Source organism: Bos taurus, chromosome 7 (genome assembly GCF_002263795.3).
Source record: "Bos taurus isolate L1 Dominette 01449 registration number 42190680 breed Hereford chromosome 7, ARS-UCD2.0, whole genome shotgun sequence".
Classification (NCBI taxonomy): Eukaryota; Metazoa; Chordata; class Mammalia; order Artiodactyla; family Bovidae; genus Bos; species Bos taurus.
Window position 1 is genome coordinate 6925085 of NC_037334.1, and position 19170 is coordinate 6944254.

Here is a 19170-nt window from a genome sequence, read left to right on the forward strand (position 1 = left end):
CCACTGCTTCCCAAGCAGGGCATTCCTATTATTGTTATTATTTGATCATCTGTTTTGGACTGTGAGCAGCTTTGGGGAAGTCCTGTTGCCTGAGTCTTGTCTGTGGCCCTCTGAATGCAGCCCTGGAAGATCAGAAAGTCCTTATTAATTCAAATGAACAATTCCCTCTGTACAGTCATGCACTCGCTCATACATTCACACAGAGACACATCTCTAACTAGGAAACTTCTATTCATCCTGCAAAACCCAGATCAGATGGCCCCCTCCTCCAGGAAGCCCTCCTGTACTGTGGACAGAGCTCTGGACCCCCAGCCCAGCATCAAGACTTCTATATGGGATGGAGTGGAGGTAGTGAGGCTTCTGTGTTTCTTGCCCAAGACTGCAGAGGGAGTGAAATAAAGGCATTGGGCAGTAGGCAGCACCACTGGGGAGTGTGGGGGTCAGGCTAAGATCTAGAGTCCCCAGCACTTCTCTGCCACCTCCTGATTCCTTCACTTCCCCTTAAGCCAGCTTTCTTTTCTTTGTCATGGTGAGATCAGGGTGAAATCATCTCCCCTGCATACACCCTCCCGCCCCGACCCCCACTGGCACAAGGGCCAAAATGGTAGCACACAGAATATTCTAGAACCTTTCTCATGCTTCAAAGACACGTTTCTCCCCATGTTCAGGAGCTGAGATGCTCAACCCAGACCCCTCCCCAACTCTCTTCTCCATCCGCCTCCCTTATCTCACCCAGCCCTATGTCCTGGCTGTGCAGACTGCTTCCTCTTATGATAAAAGCATACCATCATAATTGCATCTTGAAGAATTCAGTGACAATTAAAGGACACTAGATAAATCATGGAATACTGCCCATTAATTGTACACCATGTGCGGGACACCATACTCAGCACTGGACTCACAGTGTCTCACTGAAACCTCCCTGAACCAAGAGTTAGGGAACTGATTTTTTTTAAAGAATTGTAGAATTTTTTTTTTTTTTTTGCCTTTTCATTTTATGTTGGAGTTGATTAGCAGTGTTGTGTTAGTTTCAGCTGTACCACAAAGTGATTCAGTTATACATATACATGTATGGGTTCTTTAGCAAATTCTTTCCCCTGGACTTCCCTGATGGTCCAGTGGTTAAGAATCCACCTGCCAGTGCAGGAGACACAGGTTCAGTCCTTGGTCTGGGAAGACCCCACATACTGTGGGGCAACTAAGCCCATAAGCTGCAGCTACTGAGCCCACGTGCCTAGAGCCCATGGAAGTCACCACACGGAGCCTGTGCCCTGCAGCTAGAGAGTAGCCCCCACTCGCTGCAACAAGAGAAAGCCCTCAGCAACAAACACCCAGCACAGCCATAATAGATAATTTATTAAAATTTAAAAAATTCTTTCCCCACTTAGGTTGTTACATAATATTGGGCAGAGTTCCCCTTGCCACACAGCCAGTCCCTGCTGGTTATCCATTTCAAATACAGCAGTGTGTACATGTCAGCCTCCCTGAACCCTAACAAGTAGAGGACTGTTTTTATTCTCATTTTATAGAAAAGGAAACTGAGGACCAGAGTACCCCATGCAGGGTGCCCGAGCTTGCGAGTCACCGGACCCTGCTGACTTTGAAGTCCTAAGACCCTACCCTCCCACCGTATCTTCAAACCCCCCAGCTCCCATCCTTTGACTGTCTCAGGGCAGGTCATCAGAGGTCAGCTCTCTACACCCCTGACGTCCCCCAGGGAGACCCTGGGACCCAGCCTCATCGCAGGTGGTGAGGCTCAGTCCTGACACCACCGACTCCAAAAAGGGATCCTTCCCCCAGGAGATGCTGGCTCGCTCCATGGCCTTGTAGGGTAGACCCTTGTCCCTGGAATAGCCACTTGTTCAGGGAGCTCCCGCAGGTGGAATCCGATGCCAAGGAGGGGACAAGGTGGTCAGGAATGGTGTTAGAGCCCAGCCCTGCCCCCTGCCCTACACCCTTAGGACTGGACTTATGTGCTTTCTGTGTATCTGCCCCAGGGACACCCCAGAAGTCGTGGGCAGGGCCGGAAGGGTCATCTGGGGTTCCTGGCCCCTGGGGGCTGTGGTCCAGCTCTCCAGACTGTATGGCCTGGGGCATGAGGTGGATGAAACCTGACATTTATAGCTTAGAAGGAGTGAGCTCCCTTATTGAATATCAGTCTCCAACTGGGGGTCCTGAGGACCGGGATGGGGGCAGCGCTCCATGCTGCCACCTGGAGACCTCACATCCCTGAGACTCAGGGTCACTTATTGAGCACCTATGCATGTAGGCACTGTGCAGGCTTTGGAGACAAGGACATGACTCAGCCCAGTGGGGAGAGACCAATGTCTGCAAACCATTGCCGAATTTGTTAGGTAGGATAGGGCAAACTGCTGTCTTAGGTTGGGATTCCCCAGAAGCAGATTCTGAGACAAAAATCCAAGAGCAATTACTTTATTTGGGAGGTTATCCAAAGACACACAGATAAGGGGTGGGAAAGTGGACAGAAAGGAAGGAGGCTGATAAAGTCTCCTTTATGGGGAAGCCAGTTACCATTGAGCCTGGGGCACAGTCCCACAAGGGACCTCTAGGAGGCAACAGAGAGCATGCCTTTTGGAGTTTGAGGACCCAACGGGGAAGGAGTTGGAGCATTTATCCACCCATTCCTGTCCTGGAAGCCCCTGGGGGTGCTGATATGCCAGCCTTCTATCTGGCCTTTGTGTGGGCCACCTCCAGCTTCAGCAGCTGCAGAAAGACCCTTCCCTTGCTTCTCTGCCCCTGCATAAGTGCTGGGAGAAGGAAGCCCTTGGTGTAGGAACCTGATTGGTTTTTTTTTTCATTCTTTTTTCTTTAAAACTGGAGGATAATTGCTTTACAATGCTTTGTTAGTTTCTGCTGTACAGTGAAGTGAATCTGCTATATGTATACACATATCCCCTCTCTCTTGAACCTGGCCCCCCTGCCCCCCATCTGACCAATCTAGGCCATCACTGAGCACCGGACTGAGCTTCCTATGGTTTATAGCAGGTTCCCACCATCTATTTTACACATGGTAGTGTATATATATGTCAGTTCTAATCTCCCAATTCATCCCACTCTCTCCTCCCACCCTGTCCATACGTCTGTTTGTGTGTCTCTGTTACTGCCCTGGAAATAGATTCATCTGTGCCATTTTTCTAGATTCCACATGTATCTGTTACTATGCAATATTTATTTTTCTCTTTCTGACTTACTTCAGTCTGTTTGACAGACACTAGGTCCAGCTACATCTTCTACAAATGACCTGATTTCCTTCTTTTTCATAGATGAGTGATATTCCATTGTATATACATGTACCACATCTTCTTTATCCATTCGTCTGTCTTTGGACATTTAGGTTGCTTCCATGTCCTGGCTACTGTAAGTAGTGCTATGATGAACATTGAGATACATTTGTCTTTTTGAACCCTTGATTAGTTTTGAAGGCTTCCCTGGGGAGGTGGCGATTGAGGTGAAGTCTGAAGGAGGACTGTAAAGGGGTTGCCCCTACTCCCCCCAAGATCTCTGCTGGAATTTGAAACACACAGAGAGACTGAGGGGCTAGACTGAATTTACGGAATACTGAAGGAAAAGAGCAAAGATGTTCTTAGGTTGCATTCGATGGAGTTTGGCTCGTTCAATAACAACATGACGATGATAATGATTGAAATGCCACTGGCTAACGATGACCCAGAGCGTGTTCTGAGTGGGCCGTGTGCAGCATGTGGGGGTGGGGTGGGCGGAGATCGAGGACTCGTTCCCCTTCACTGAGAGCTCTGTGCTGTGTGTACTTGGAGTCCCCTCAGCAGAGAAGCTGCTCAGCTTTCACATCCCAAAGTCAGGACCTGAATTTGAGTCTGTCTGATTTCCCTGGACTCTAAAACCACCACTGCTTTGGCCCTGCTCCCTTGTTCATTAAGAATCACTGGGGGAGGAGCCAGTGTGGGGAGGAGGGAGCAAGGGGCTCTGTGTCCTGCCCAAATTCTTGGAGACTGACTCTAAGGGAACTGTGTGGGTTACAGAGCTTGCCCACAAATGCTGAAAAACAGGCATGACCACAAGCTTTAAGGCATTGTCATAATAATGAATCATAATCACAGTGAACACTGACGTGGCCCTCAATCTGCCTGTGCTGAGTGCCTCACATATATAAGCTCATCTATTAATTTTCACAGTAAACCTATAAGATAGGGGCTGTTATTAGTCCCATTTTTACAGCAGGAGAAACTGGAGCACAGAGAGGTCAAGAAAGTTGCTCAAGGTCACACAGCTGAAAAGAGGCAGAATCAAGATTTGAACTTAGGCTTGTCTGACTGCAGAGTTTCCACGCTGAACACTTGTACTGAAGAGCCACCTCATACGCTTGGTGTCCAGCCCAAATTACCTTCACAGACGACAACCACTGTCTATTGGGTATCAGAGCTACCGCTATCGGGAGAGGATCCTCTGTGACTCCCAGGTATTTCTATACAGCTCAGGAGCAAGGATGTGGATGGCTTGCCTTCTGGCTATCTTTTCAAGGATGTTTGTAGAACAAACAGCCCTGGAAGATAGGATTTCTTGCTCTGGAGCAGAGAGCAGGTTTGTTTGCTGTCCATATAAGGTTAATGCTTCCTTCTGACATAAAGGTAGGACAGGTTTGTTCATAGTCCACAGAAAAGACAGAAGTTTCTAAACTCAGAGTTACTCAGCTGAGGTGCAAACCCAATGTGCACCTGGACCGTCCCTGTTGGGGACTTGGAGGAAAAAGCAAAAACATGAAGTTCATGCTACATGCTGTGCTGTGAGAAATAAAGTCCTTGGTCTCTGACCCTGGAGTCTTGTGTCTTCTGTCAACATCCATGAAACTGGCAGGTTAAAAAAAAAAGCTTAAGCTCTTTGGGGAAAAAAAAGGAAAATAAAGATTAAATAATCAATAGTGTTAAAGGAAATATATTCATAATGTTTACAATATACTTCAAAATAAAATTCAATAAGTGAGCAATTTTAAAAGACACATATAATCAAGATTAGGAAGATACATACATAATTATATGGGGCTTCCCTGGTGGCTTAGCAGTGAAGGAATCCACCTTCAATGCAGGAGATGTAGGAGATACGGGTTCAATCCCTGGGTCTGGAAGATCGAACTCTTTTGCAATCTCATGGATTGTAGCCTGCATGTTCCTCTGTCTACGGGATTTCCCTGGGGGAGAATACTTGAGTGGGTTGCTATTTCCTCCTCCAGGGGATTTTCCTGACCCAGGGATTGAACTTGAGTCTCCTACCTTGGCAGATGGATTCTTTACCACTGAGTCACCAGGAGAAGGAAATGGCAACCCATTCCAGTATTCGTGCCTGGAAAATCCCATGGATGGAGGAGCCTGGTAGGCTATAGTCCATGGGGTCGCAAAGAGTTGGACACGACTGAGCGACTTTGCTTTCACCAGGGAAGCCCATATGGTACTTTACAAATTACCAAGTCTCAAAAACTAAAACAAAAAAAAATTGTGAGCTTATAAGTAAAGTCTCAGACCCTTCACATTCCTAGATACCTATTTACTCTCTCTCTGTGATGTTACCTGACACCAAGATGTCTCACCTGGTATCCTGGATTTAGCCTATCTAGGTACCTCTGCTGCTGTCTTTCTGACCTGATGCAGAATGGGGTGGTAAAGAGTTAAAACATGTCATCCTTTAAGGTTGGTTTCTTAACATTGGTGCTATTGACCTTTTGGACTGGACTTCTTTGTAGTATAAGTCTATCCTGTGCACTGTGGGATGTTGACTAGCATCCCTGGCCTCCACCCACTGGGTGCCATTAGCCCCTCACCCCCAGGCCTAACAACACAAAATGTTTCCATACATTGGCAATGTGCCTTGTGTGTGCGTGTTGCATGCGTGCTAAATTGCTTCAGTCTTGTCCAACTCTTTGCAACCCCATGGACTGTAGCCTGCCAGGCTCCTCTCTGTCCATGGGATTCTCCAGGCAAGAATACTGGAGTGGGTAGCCACTCCCTTCTCCAGGGGATCTTCCTGACCCAGGGACCAAATGCTTGTCTCCTGCATTGGAGGCAGATTCTTTACTGTCTGAGCGATGGTGGGCTAAATCCTCCTACTTTTTGAGAATCACTTCTTTTAGGAAGGCCTGACATTGGGGCATCTAGCAAATCTGCCTTCTTTTTTTAAAATTATTTATTTATTTTTGGCTGTGCCGGGTCTTCACTGTGGTGTCAGCTTTTCTCTAGGTGCCACGAGCAGGGGCTATTCTTCGTTGCGATGCTCAGGCTTCTCATTGTGGTGGCTCCTCCTGCTGTGGAGCACGGACTTCAGGCGTGCAGGGTCCAGTGGTTGTGATTCCCAGGCCCTAGAGCACAGGCTCAACAGCTGTGGCGCGCTGACTTAGTTGCTCTGAGGCATGTGGGATCTTCCCAGATCGGGGATCGGACCCATGTCTCCTGCATCGGCAGGCAGATTCTTTACCACCGAAAAGCTGCCTTCCTTTGTCTTAGGGAGTCTGTTTTTTTTGGGTTAGTTTGTTTGTTTTACTCCCAAATTATATGGAATACTTAGAATACTCTCAGTTTGAACATGGGCATATTGGAAGTCTTGGAACTTTGCATGAATGAATGAGTTAATGGGTAAGTGATAAAAAGTAACAATAGACTTGTACACCCACTTTCGTGGCAGCATGATGCACAAGACCTAAGTAGTGGAAACAACCCTAGTGACCACTGATGAATGAATGGATGAAAAAAATGTGGTTCATCCACACAGTGGAGTGTCATTCAACCTTAAAAAGGGAAAGGAATTCTGACACGTGCTGCAATGTGAATGACACTTGAGGACCTTATACTAAGGTGAAATAAGCCGGTCAAAAGAAGGAAAAGTATGGTATGATTCGTGAGGGATCTTAGTCCCCCAACCAAGGATTGGATCTGGGTCCCTCCAGTGGAAACAAACAGTCTTAGCCACTGGAGCTCCAGGGAAATCCTTGATTCATCTTATAAAAGGTCCCTGAGTGTGTGTATGTGTGTGTGGTGTGTGTGTGTGTGCGCGTGCGCTCAGTCAGTTGTGTCTGACTCTTTGTGACCCCATGGACTGTAGCTCACCAGGCTCCTCTGTCCTGGAATTTTCCAGGCAAGAATGCTGGAGTGGGTTGCCATTTCCTACTCCAGGCTATCTTCCCTACCAAGGGATCAAACTCAGGTCTCTTGCATCTCTTGTACTGGCAGGTGGATTCTTTACTACTGCTCCATGTTGGAAGCCCACGAGGCTCCTAGATAGTCAAACTCACAGAGATGGAAGAAAGCAGAATGGTGGGTGCCAGGGACTGAGGGGTGGAAATGAGGAGCAAGTTTCTGATGGAGACAGTCCCAGTTTTGCAAGAAGAAAAGAGTTCTGGAGATGGTTGGTAGTGATGGGGGCACAGTAACATGAAGATACTTAATGCTCCTTAACGGTACACTTACAAAATAAGATGGTAAATCTTATGTTTTGTGTATTTTAACCCCAATTTTAAAAATTAACAACAAAGCAACTAATAGCACCAGTGGAGTATTCATTATGCACCCGGCGCTGAGTGTTTTCCACGCACTATTTCAGGGTTTACAAACTTCAGTCATTCCCACGTCACCTCCACGCTTCTGTCCATGCCTTACTCTGGGTTTCTCCCAAAGGAGACCCAAAATGAGGATGTGTGGGAGGTGGTTCTGTTGCACTGAAAAGCAAAAAATGAGGAATGAGTTTTTCTCTTTCCCTTTTCTGAGAAGAAAGAAGATTAAGAGAACAGTGAGCAGCCCTGAACATTCCTAGTTTTTTTTTTTTTTTTTTTTGCTTTAACTGTTCCTAACTCTGCATATCTGTAACCAAGTTTGCTTTTCTGTCTCCCAACTGTACAGGAGCTACAATTCCCTTTTTTTTCCTTTGACTCTGTGCTAAGTACATCCCCTCTCTGGTGTTTACCCTTGCAACAGCCTTTACATATCAGAAAGAAGGTGCAGAGGCTCTGAACTGCCAGACTCAGTTACTGGGTTCCTGATGCCAGACTGTCTTTGAAACAACGCAAGAGGAAGCAGTCAAGGTCCTATCACCTTTTCCCCTCTTCACCCACTCCTACGGCAAGCCCTTGCCTTATATGAGCCCCTAGAGGCCTCAGGGATGGATGGGGGAGGGCACAACTCTGAGGCATGAGCCTACTGCGTTCCCCTCTCTGCCGGCTGAGGATTAAAGCGCCTTTCTATTTCCTCCAAACTCTTGTCTCCCTATTCTTTTATTTGGCTTCCGTGGGCAGAGAAGGCCAGGATTTTGGCCAGCAACAGTTTCTGGAAGCCTGGTGAGGGGGTGGGGAAAGAAGATAGGGAGAGGAGGCCTATTCATGAGTGCCTAGTCTGTGGGCAGCCAGGGGTTGGTTCCACTTCGGATCTTCTGAACCACTTCGGACATCTGCTCTAAAGACATCTGAGAGTCATCCAGCTGAAGGGTCAGGAAGCTGGACGTATTTGCCAACTCTTTTTTAAAGTTATTTAATTTTTAAAATTTAGTTTTGGCTATGCTGGGTCTTGATCGCTGTGCCTGGGGCTTTCTCTAGTTTTGGCTAGAGAAACTAGCAGGGGCTCGTCCTCCTCTGTATGGGCTTCTCATTGCAGTGGCCTCTCTTGTTGCAAAACACAGGTTCTAGGACATGAGGCTTCAGCAGTTGTGGCTCCGGGGTTCCAGAGCACAGGCTCAGGAGTTGCGGCGTAAGGGCTGAGTTGCTCTGCGGCATGTGGGATCTTCCTGGACCAGGGATTCAACCCGGGTCTCCTGCATTACCAGGCAGATTCTTTACCCCTGGGACACAAGGGAAGTCCCGCCCACCAACGCTTCACAATCAGTGATTGATGGCTACTATCTGGACATTAACACCCTAGTGTGTCTGGTCAGCCATACACGAGGACAAGAACACTCTGTATCAGAAGTTGTTGGCATGTGATGGGAAGTGTCTGAAGGTGAACTATGAGGGGTTGAAGAGAGGGGTCATCAGCAGTGGCTGCTCAGGCCATGTCTGTCTACCAAAGGTACTATCATTTCCTTGATATTTAAAAGATTTTAAAAAATTTTATTTATTAATTTATTGGCTGCACTGGGTCTTCACTCCTGTGTGTAGGCTTTCTCTCCCTGACAAAAGGTGGGCTACTCTATGCTGTGGTGCATGGGCTTCTCTGGAGTAGGAAATGGCAACCCACTCCACTATTCTTGCCTGGGAAATTTCATGGGCAGAGGAGAATGGTGGGCTATAGTCCAGAGGGTCACAAAGAGTGGGGCATGATTGAATGACTGAGCTCATGAGTTTCTCATTGCGGCAGCTTCTCTTGTGGAGCACAGGCCTTAGAGCACAGGCTCAGCAGTTGTGGCCCATGGGCTTAGTTGCTTTACAGCATGTGGGATCTTCCTGGACCAGAGATTGAACTTGCATACCCTGCCTTGACAGGCAGATTCTCAACCATTGGACCACCAGGCAAGTCCTCTTTGATATTTTTTTTCTTTATGCATGCATGTATGCTAAGTCGCTTCAGTCATGTCCAACTCTGTGCAACCCTATGGACAGCAGCCCACCAGGCTCCTCTGTCCATGGGATTCTCCAGGCAAGAATAGTGGAGTGGGTTACCATTTCCTTCTCCGATTTAATTGCTAAGTCACGTCTAACTCTTTGGAACCCCATGGACCATAGCCCACCAGGCCCCTCTGTCCATGGGATTTCCCAGGCAAGAATATTGAAGTAGGTAGCCAATCCCTTCTCTAGGGGATCTTCCCGACCCAGGGATTGACCCTAGTCTCCTAAATTGCAGGGGGATTCTTTACTGTCTGAGCCACCAGGGAAGCCCATGGTGTGCTGTGGTCAGAGCCAAAGCCCGCAGAAGGTGACAGTGCAGCGCATCATCTTCAAAAGAGAAATCGGGTTCACGTGTGACTTTATGAGCAAGTGAGTATGCATATAGAGGGCGGTGTCATTGGTTTTGATGAGTATAGAAACCTTTGCTGTTGTTCAGTTGCCAAGTTGTGTCCAATTCTTGGCAACCTCATGGACTGCAGCACGCCAGGCTTCCCTGTCCTTCACTATCTTCAGGAGTTTGCTCAAACTCACGTCCATTGAGTCAGTGATGCCACTCAACCATCTCAACCTCTGTCATCTGCTTCTCTTTTTGCTTTCAAGCTTTCCCAGCATCAGAGTCTTTTTTTAATGAGTTGGTTCTATGTATCAGGGTGGCCAAAGTATTGGAGCTTCAGCTTCAGTATCAGTCCTTCCAATGAACGTTCAGGGTTGATTTCCTTTAGGATTGACTGGTTTGATCTCCTTACTGTCCAAGGGACTTTCAAGAGTCTTCTCCAGCACCCCAGAAACCTTGTATTAGATGATGAAGAGGGAGTCATTCTAAAACAAAGTGAAAAAAAACCAACTGGGATGGATGATGCTTAAAGGAGGTAATCTTGTTCTGCTCCAAAGTGTCTCTAACTAGAATATTAGAACACTACTCAGCCACAAAAAAGAATAAAATAATGCCAAGGGTAGACCTAGAGATGATTCTACTAAATGAATTAAGTCAGAAACACAAAAAACATATGCCATCACTTATATGTGGAATCTAAAATGTAACATAAATGAACTTTTCAGAAACAGAGCCACAGATGTAGGAGCAGACTTGTGGTTTCCAAGAGGGAGGAGGAGTGGGGGAAGGGTGGATTGAGAGTCAGCAGAGGTAAAGGTTATATAAAGAATGGATAAACAAGGTCCTCCTGCACAGCACAGCTAACTATATTCAATACCCTGTGATAAGCCATAATGGAAAAGAATATGAAAAAGAATGTATATAAGCATAACTGAATTACTTTGCTATGTGACAGCAATTAACACAAGATTATGTCAACTACCCTTCAATAAAGTTAAAACAAAGCATAACATAACAGCTTCAACTAGATCTTTTTCGGCAGCGGCTTGTAACTTGATTTAGTCTAATTTAAGATGCTGACAAACTTCAAGGCTGGTTTTCTTCATCTCCTGGCTCAAGGAGATGAGGTGTATTTGAAGATGTGATGACTGATATACATAGCATAGATGATTTGCTTTCTTTGTAAAGCTAATCCTGGCTTCTGTAAACCCATACTGAATTAAATCTTGGAGACAGAGTTTTGGGTGAAATAGAAAAGAATAGCTTTATTGCTTTGCTAGACAAAGGGGGCCATAGCAAGCTAATGCCCTCAAAATCGTGTGTTCCAACTTGGAGAGGATAATGAGAAGTTTTACAGTAATGATTCAAAGAGGATGTGATCAGCTTGTGTGGACATTGTTCTGATTGGCTGGGAGTTAGGTAAGTGGGAGTCAGTATCATTAACCTTCAGGTTCCAACTGGTCGGGGGTCTATGTGCTTGTGAGCAGCATACCATTCTTAACTTCTCCCACCTGGAGGGCATTTCAGTATCTGCAAAACAGCTCAAAGATACTGTGTGTGTACCCACTGATTGAGAGACAGGGCCTTTCCCCAAAGCTGCACCGTAGTTTCTCTTGACTGTTTCTCCCTGGTCTTGCCTCTCCTCCCTTCCCTAATTAGCAACAGATTGAATCTGCCCCTTGGGCCTCGAGGAAGGTGCTGGAAGCTGAATGAAGGCTATTTCCTGTAAGCAGAAAGGCTCCGTGCCCAGGAACCCCACAGGACCATGCTTGGTACCATTTGTCCTTCCACGGTGGTAGTAGGGTGAACTTTTGAGAAGGTGCCAAATATCTAAGAATGTGTATCTGTCCCTGAGAGAATTTCTGTAGAATTCAACTCCATTAGTTAAAATAGTTTCTCTACCAACCAACCCCAGCCTGAAGCAGGATGCAATAACTAGATTAGCTATTTATCCCACCACTATCTTAAGACAACTCTGTCACCTGCTTCAATTTACAAAGGTTATATTTAAATTCTATTCTTTTGACTATGCTAAGGATTGTATGTTTCAAAGGATCCTTTTAAAAACTTTTTTTGTGTGTGCTTACAATTTTTGAGGGCATCAGAGGGCAGACACACTGAAACCATACTCACAGAAAACTAGTCAATCTAATCACACTAGGACCACAGCCTTGTCTAACTCAATGAAACTAAGCCATGCCCATGGGGCAACCCAAGATGGGTGGGTCATGGTGGAGAGATCTGACAGAATGTGGTCCACTGGAGAAGGGAATAGCAAACCACTTCAGTATTCTTGCCTTGAGAACCCCATGAACAGTATGAAAAGGCAAAATGAGAGGATACTGAAACAGAAACTCCCCAGGTCAGTAGGTGCCCAATATGCTACTGGAGATCAGTGGAGAAATAACTCCAGAAAGAGTGAAGGGATGGAGCCAAAGCATAAAGAATACCCAGCTGTGGATGTGACTGGTGATAGAAGCAAGGTCCGATGCTGTAAACAGCAATATTGCATAGGAACCTGGAATGTTAGGTCCATGAATCAAGGCAAATTGGAAGTGGTCAAACAGGGGATGGCAAGAGTGAATGTCGACATTCTAGGAATCAGCGAACTGAAATGGACTGGAATGGGTGAATTTAACTCAGATGACCATTATATCTACTACAGTGGGCAGGAATCCCTCAGAAGAAATGGAGTAGCCATCATGGTCAACACAAGAGTCCGAAATGCAGTACTTGGATGCAATCTCAAAAACGACAGAATGATCTCTGTTTGTCTCCAAGGCAAACCATTCAATAGCACAGTAATCCAAGTCTATGCCCCAACCAGTAATGCTGAAGAAGCTGAAGTTGAACGGTTCTATGAAGACCTACAAGACGTTTTAGAACTAACACCCAAAAAAGATGTCCTTTTTATTATAGGGGACTGGAATGCAAAAGTAGGAAGTCAAGAAACACCTGAAGTAACAGGCAAATTTGGCCTTGGACTATGGAATGAAGCAGGGCAAAGACTAATAGAGTTTTGCCAAGAAAATGCACTGGTCATAACAAACACCCTCTTCCAACAACACAAGAGAAGACTCTATACATGGACATCACCAGATGGTCAACACCAAAATCAGATTGATTATATTCTTTGCAGCCAAAGATGGAGAAGCTCTATACAGTCAGCAAAAACAAGACCAGGAGCTGACTGTGGCTCAGACCATGAACTCCTTATTGCCAAATTCAGACTGAAATTGAAGAAAGTAGGGAAAACCACTAGACCATTCAGGTATGACCTAAATCAAATCCCTTATGATTATACAGTGGAAGTGAGAAATAGATTTAAGGGCCTAGATCTGATAGATAGAGTGCCTGATGAACTATGGAATGAGGTTCATGACATTGTACAGGAGACAGGGATCAAGACCATCCCCATGGAAAAGAAATGCAAAAAAGCAAAATGGCTGTCTGGGGAGGTCTTACAAATAGCTGTGAAAAGAAGAGAAGTGAAAAGCAAAGGAGAAAAGGAAAGATATAAACATCTGAATGCAGAGTTCCAAAGAATAGCAAGAAGAGATAAGAAAGCCTTCTTCAGCGATCAATGCAAAGAAATAGAGGAAAACAACAGAATGGGAAAGACTAGAGATCTCTTCAAGAAAATCAGAGATACCAAAGGAACATTTCATGCAAAGATGGGCTCAATAAAGGACAGAAATGGTATGGACCTAAAAGAAGCAGAAGATATTAAGAAGAGGTGGCAAGAATACACAGAAGAACTGTACAAAAGAGATCTTCATGACCCAGATAATCACGATGGTGTGATCACTCACCTAGAGCCAGACATCCTGGAATGTGAAGTCAAGTGGGCCTTAGAAAGCATCACTATGAACAAAGCTAGTGGAGGTGATAGAATTCCAGTTGAGCTATTCCAAATCCTGAAAGATGATGCTGTGAAAGTGCTGCACTCAATATGCCAGCAGATTTGGAAAACTCAGCAGTGGCCACAGGACTGGAAAAGGTCAGGTTTCATTCCAATCCCAAAGAAAGGCAATGCCAAAGAATGCTCAAACTACCTCACAATTGCACTCATCTCACATGCTAGTAAAGTAATGCTCAAAATTCTCCAAGCCAGGCTTCAGCAATATGTGAACCGTGAACTTCCAGATGTTCAAGCTGGTTTTATAAAAGGCAGAGGAACCAGAGATCAAATTGCCAACATCTGCTGGATCATGGAAAAAGCAAGAGAGTTCCAGAAAAACATCTATTTCTGCTTTATTGACTATGCCAAAGCCTTTGACTGTGTGGATCACAATAAACTGTGGAAAATTGTGAAAGAGATGGGAATACCAGACCACCTGATCTGCCTCTTGAGAAATCTGTATGCAGGTCAGGAAGCAACAGTTAGAACTGGACATGGAACAACAGACTGGTTCCAAATAGGAAAAGGAGTACATCAAGGCTGTGTATCATCACCCTGCTTATTTAAGTTATATGCATAAGAAACGCTGGACTGGAAGAAACACAAGCTGGAATCAAGATTGCTGGGAGAAATGTCAATAACCTCAGATATGCAGATGACACCACCCTTATGGCAGAAAGTGAAGAGGAACTAAAAAGCCTCTTGATGAAGGTGAAAGTGGAGAGTGAAAAAGTTGGCTTAAAGCTCAACATTCAGAAAACGAAGATCATGGCATCTGGTCCCACCACTTCATGGGAAATAGACGGGGAAACAGTGGAAACAGTGTCAGACTTTATTTTTCTGGGGCTCCAAAATCACTGCAGATGGTGACTGCAGCCATGAAATTAAAAGACGCTTACTCCTTGGAAGGAAAGTTATGACCAACCTAGATAGCATATTCAAAAGCAGAGACATTACTTTGCCAACAAAGGTTCATCTAGTCAAGGCTATGGTTTTTCCAGTGGCCATGTATGGATGTGAGAGTTGGACTGTAAAGAAGGCTGAGCACCGAAGAATTGATGCTTTTGAACTGTGGTGTTTTAGAAGACTCTTGAGAGTCCCTTGGACTGCAAGGAGCTCCAACCAGTCCATTCTGAAGGAGATCAGCCCTGGGATTTCTTTGGAAGGAATGATGCTAAAGCTGAAACTCCAGTACTTTGACCGCCTCATGTGAAAAGTTGACTCATTGGAAAAGACTCTGATGCTGGGAGGGATTGGGGGCAGGAGGAGAAGGGGACGACAGAGGATGAGACGGCTGGATGGCATCACTGACTCGATGGACATGAGTCTGAGTGAACTCCGGGAGCTGGTGATGGACAGGGAGGCCTGGAATGCTGCGATTCATGGGGTCGCAAAGAGTCGGACACGACTGAGCGACTGATCTGATCTGATCTGATTTGTGATCAGTTTAATGATTAAACTTGACCCCTTTGACAAATCAGTGGATTCTTAAGAATCAGGGAAGAGTTGGTTGCATAGGGTTTTGGGGTGGAGGTTGGGGGGGCTAATAAATGGAATAATGCCTGCCATATCGGTAAACAAAGGATGTCACAGTCATCAGCAATTACAGCCCTCCAGCGTGATCTGGTGAGCTCTAAGGGAACTCAGGAAGGAAAGAATACCTGCCATCTAGCAGCCATCAGATTGCAACCACTCCCTATGGTGAGCCCTGAGGAACTCAGGATGTGAAAACCCAAGATACTGGCCCTAGATAGCTAAGGTGTTTATCAAAAGAATGATTTCATATGTTTTCTCCTGATTTACATTCAAGTAAAATCATACAAAGAAAAGTGCTAAATTCCTTAAGTTGACGTGTCTGGTTTTCTTTCATCAACAATAACCGTTTGATGTTCAGACTACCTATCCTTCATTGCAAAGCTTCTATATACCCTGGCTCCCCCCTCACTTTTTCAGAGCAGTTCTCTCAGGGTTACTTGAGATACTATCTTAAAAATTCACACCCAGTAAAATGTAGTTCTCAACTTTTAGGATGTGAATATTTTTTAAGTTTACAGGGCTGAAGACCTGTTCTACACTTTAACTATGATGATGATTGCATTTGTCAAATTTCAAACCAAGTTTTACTGAATGTAAATTCCATTTCAACAAACATGTCTTTTAAAAAGTTAAAAAAAGGGGGGGAGGGGGGGTGAGGAGGAGGAAAAAAAAAAAAAAGTAAAAAAAAAAAGTGTCTCCAACTAGAAATGATTAATGAAGGGACAAAGTTTTGAGAAGGCAACGAAATTTGTCTTTTCAGGTATTCTTTGTAGGGAGGGTGGTTGTAAAACACTTGTTTACATTGTTTTGATTACCCCTTGTAGCTCGGTTGGTAAAGAATCTGCCTGCAAGGCAGAAGACCCGGGTTTGATTCCTGGGTTGGGAAGATACCCTGGCGAAGGAAATGGCAAGCTACTCCAGTATTCTCGCCTGGAGAATCCCATGGACAGAGGAGCCTGGTGGGCTACAATCTATGGGGTCGCAAGAGTCGGACACGACTTAGTGACTAAACCACCACCATATTATTACCATATGACAATTAAAAATAATCTCAGATAACGTCTTTGGCCTCATCATAGTGCAGGCTCTAGGTGCCAATTGTGTTTTCTCCTGATTTACATTCAAGTAAAATGTGTTTGTCTATTTCACACTTTTAAAAAATTGAAAAAAAATTTTTTTTTGGCCAAGATGCATAGCACGCGGGATGTTAGTTCCTCTACCACGGATCAAACCTTTGTGCCCTGCAGTGGAAGTGTGGAGTCCTAACTGTTGGACTTCCAGGCAAGTCCTCATTCCACATCTAAAATCACCTTGCTTGCCTGTCATTCATGAACCATATTATCTCATTCACTCCTCCTAACATCCCTTTACACTAGGTGTTATTACCCTTATTTTATACATGAGACAACCGGAGCTTAGAGGGTGAAATGACATATCCAAGGTGACATACAGGTGCACAGCATCATAATGTCATATTTGTATATATTACGAAATGACCACCACAATAAGTCTAGTTAACAACCATCCCCGTAAACTATAATGGAACAGAATTTTAAAAAATATAGATATACATGTATAACTGATCTCAATGAGGCAGCAGGGAGCAGTGGCATGAAGCAAGATCTTAATTCCCTGCCCAGGAATTGAACCTGAGTAGTCTGGATGAGAACCAGGAATCCTAAGTCACCAGACCAGCAAGGGCTACAAGCTAGAAGATAATTTTCTCTGGATATTTGTCCCCACTGAAAAGTGCATTTATCGTGGAGGCAGAAACTGTGAATGCAGATACAAAGTTTATTATTAGAGACATAGCGCAACAACAAGTGGGAGAGCACAGAGAGAAAGAGTTGGTTTAGCTGAGACAGAAGCAAGGCAGAGATGCACAGCCAGAGGGACAGGGTGTGGGCGTTCCCCTTAGTGATCAGGCGCACGGCAAAGAGGCGGTTAAGTCATTTATATAGGTCGGTTCTCCTGGTCTTTGTCTTCCTTCAGGCCAACTATCTGGGTTTCTTTTTCCACACCTGCTCTACCCTGCGACCCTCTCCTGGGGTACACACACACCCTTCAGCTAAGATGGATCTTGAAGTGAAGGCTTCTGGGAGGAGCAAGACTCTTTATGGCCTGGAGTTATCTCCTGACTTTTGACTCCAAGGAGCCCTTGTGCGTCTCCCTTATCCTTTACTCAAACAGGGTTTTTTTTTCCCTCTCTCTATCTTTGCCATAATTATTCCCTTGAGATGTTTGCAGGAGGCCTGTAAACATCCTTTAATGGCTATTTACCCTGTATCTGTTGTTGCTTCCATTTCTGAAAGCAAACAAGAGGCTGGTTGTAAATTCCTCAGCTGGAGCCCGCCTATCTCTTGCCTCAGGAAATTCAAAGAGGAGACTGGCTGATTGTAAATGCCCAACCTGGAGCCCATCTATCTCCTACCTCATAACTGATACGTAACATACACATACATGTATAATTGAATCATTTTGCAGTATGCGTGAAGCTAATACAATCAACTATAATAAAAACAAGCAGAAAGACCCAACCATCACCAGACGTACTTACAAAATATTTTTTTGAAAAGAACTTTTCAAGATCTACTTTCTTAGCAACTTTCAAATATACTGTACAGTATTATTAACTATGTGAACCATGCTGTACATTATACCTCATGACTTAATTATTTTAGAACCGGAAGTTTGTACCTTTTGACTACTTTTACCCATTTTCCCTACCACTCACTCCATGCCTCTGGTAAATGTCAATCTGTTCTCTGTATCTATGAGTTCATTTTGTTGATTTTTTTTTAATTTAAAAAAATATTAATTTCTTTATTTGACTGAGTCAAGTCTTAGTTGCAGTACGAAGGATCTAGTTCCCTGGCTAGGGATTGAAACCTGGTCCCCTGCATTGGGACCCTGCATGAATCTTAGCCACTGGACCACCTGGGAAGTTCCTGATATTGTTTTTTAGATTCCACATATAATTGTGTGAAAAGTGAAAGTGCAAGTGAAGTCGTTCAGTCGTGTCTGACTCTTTGCGACCCCATGGACTGTAGCCCACCAGGCTCCTCCATCCATGGAATTTTCTAGGCAGGGGTACTGGAGTGGGTTGCCATGAGATCAAATGGTATTTTCTTTCCCTGTCTGACTTCTTTCACTTAGCATAATTGCCTCAAGGTCTATATTGTCACAAATGGCATGATTTTTTTCCCTCTTTTTTTACGCCTGAATAGTAATTCATCCATCTTGGATAAACATATTGGCAATTGTATGACACAGTTACTAAGATAAACAACCAGATGAGGAACAAGGCTGCCCTGAGACAGGCTGGGACCTGGGACCCTTTGCTGCAGAGCTGCAATGTTTGCAACTGGACACACCTCTCCTAGAGCAAACAAAAACAAAAACAAAACTATATGGGATTAAAAATAGCTGCAGGTAAGCACAGTTCCTTCGTGGCTCAGAGGTTAAAGTGTCTGCCTGCAATGCAGGAGACTTGGGTTCAATCCCTGGGTCGGGAAGATCCCCTGGAGAAGGAAATGGCAACCCACTCCAGTGTTCTTGCCTAGAGAATCCCATGGATGGAGGAGCCTGGTGGGCTACAGTCCATGGGGTCGCAAACAGTCAGACACGACTGAGCGTCTTCATTTTCACTTTCTTTCAAGCACAGTTTCAGCAAATAAACAAAAGACACAAAAAGACCAAAGAACCCCTACTGCCACTTCTGAAGAGCCGGGAGCAAAAAGTGGGTGTCAGGAGCAAAACCAGGGTACTGTGCATGCCCCCTCAACACCACCAAAAGGGTGGGCAAACCACCTAAGCCACCCCTCTGGC